Here is a 2,186-nt window from a genome sequence, read left to right on the forward strand (position 1 = left end):
GGAAGCTATGACACAGGTATACAGAAAAAGGTATTGTGGACGACTCCTGTGAAATTGAATGAATAGAGAGGAGGCACTTACCTTTTCAAAAAGAGAAATATATAAAAATAGACAATGTCTCAGAGGAAAGGGCCTGTTGTCTCTTTTTTAGAGCTGCAGTACAAGACATATTTTAATGATGGGAGAGCAGCATAAGGATGAGTGCAGTGCGCTTGCTTTAAATGGCCTGCTGGTAGCCGCAGCACTTGCTTACGGCCATGCCACCCTGTGCAGGCCAGAACTTGTCTGATCTCAGAAGCCAAACAGGGCTGAGCCTGGTTAGTACTTGGATGGGAGACTTCCTGGGAGTACCAGGTGCTGTAAGATTTTGCTTTTCCTTGTTTGTTTTAACTCATACACTCCCCCCTGGCTCAACTGGGATTTATTTATTTATCCTTGGAAATTGGTTGTTTGATTGATTTTCTTTCGTTTAGCTTTCTCTGTGGCAAAGGACAGCCTGCTCATTGAACTTGCCTCCTACAGAAAGCAGTAGAGGGTTGTTTTTTTTTTGCTCTTTCTTGACTGCAACATACAGAGTAGGAAAGTACAAACAAAGTGCAGTGCTTCCAAAATTTGGTGGACACATCCGAAAGAAAGCGTCCTGAGGTCATTTTTTAAGTAGAGAAGAGTTTTCTTTGGCCACTTGATTATTATTATTTGTTAAGCATAAAATTGTGCAGCTGAGTATGCCCTCTTTTAGCAAACCACATGGAAGCTATGACACAGGTATGCAGAAAAAGGTATTGTGGACGACTCCTGTGAAATTGAATGAATAGAAAGGAGGCACTTACCTTTTCAAAAAGAGAAATAAATAAAAATAGACAATGTCTGAGAGGAAAGGGCCTGTTGTCTCTTTTTTAGAGCTGCAGTACAAGACATATTTTAATGATGGGAGAGCAGCATAAGGATGCGTGCAGTGCGCTTGCTTTAAATGGCCTGCTGGTAGCCCCAACACTTGCTTACGGCCATGACACACTGTGCAGGCCCGAACTCGTCTGATCTCGGAAGCCGAACAGGGCTGGGCCTGGTTAGTACTTGGATGGGAGAATTCCTGGGAATACCAGGTGCTGTAAGATTTTCCTTTTCCTTGTTTGTTTTAACTCATACACTCCCCCCTGGCTCAACTGGGATTTATTTATTTATCCTTGGAAATTGGTTGTTTGATTGATTTTCTTTCATTTAGCTTTCTCTGTGGCAAAGGACTGCCTGCTCATTTATCTTGCCTCCTGTAGAAAGCAGTAGAGGGTTTGTTTTTTTTTTGCTCTTTCTTGACTGCAACATACAGAGTAGGAAAGTACAAACAAAGTGCAGTGCTTCCAAAATTTGGTGGACACATCCGAAAAAAAGCGTCCTGAGGTCAGTTTTTAAGTAGAGAAGAGTTTTCTTTGGCCACTGGATTAATATTATGTGTTAAGCATATAATTGTGCAGCTGAGTATGCCCTCTTTAGCAAACCACATGGAAGCTATGACGCAGGTATGCAGAAAAAGGTATTGTGGACGACTCCTGTGAAATTGAATGAATAGAGAGGAGGCACTTACCTTTTCAAAAAGAGAAATAAATAAAAATAGACAATGTCTCAGAGGAAAGGGCCTGTTGTCTCTTTTTTAGAGCTGTAGTACAAGACATATTTTAATGATGGGAGAGCAGCATCAGGATGCGTGCAGTGCGCTTGCTTTAAATGGCCTGCTGGTAGCCGTAGCACTCGCTTACGGCCATACCACCCTGTGCACCCCTGCGAATTAGACCAGTTGGTACAATCCAGGAAGTGTTTGGCTGCAGTAGGTGAGAGAGTCTCACCAAACTTTTTTTGTGTGTTTTTTGTGTTTAAATAAGTCTTTATTTCTATTAGTGGTTAGTTTTTTCTTTTGTTTAGTTTTCTTCCTCCCAGCAGCTTGCGCTGTTGGGGGGGAACTTCAGTATATTTTTGTGCTTTTTTTGTGTGTTTTTTTTTTGTTTGTTTTTGATCCTTTTGTTTATAATGGATGGATCCACGGTGACGGACATGACAATGGACTGGCTAAAAGGCAACTAGATGGTAAAGAAAAGGATAATGAAAGAAAAGAAAGTTTGAAAAGAGTGTACTTGAAGGAAGCGACGGTGACAGTGGAAGTAGGACAATTGAAAGATGTGAGGGCGGTAGACATT

General features: G+C 41.5%; 1 pseudogene; it reads left to right on the forward strand.

Annotated features, from left to right (window-relative positions):
* Nucleotides 1-247: 247 nt before the first annotated feature.
* On the forward strand, nt 248-366 carry LOC127629351 (uncharacterized; annotated as a pseudogene).
* The last annotated feature ends 1,820 nt before the right edge of the window (nt 367-2,186 follow it).

Source organism: Xyrauchen texanus, chromosome 35 (assembly GCF_025860055.1).
Source record: "Xyrauchen texanus isolate HMW12.3.18 chromosome 35, RBS_HiC_50CHRs, whole genome shotgun sequence".
Lineage (NCBI taxonomy): Eukaryota > Metazoa > Chordata > Actinopteri > Cypriniformes > Catostomidae > Xyrauchen > Xyrauchen texanus.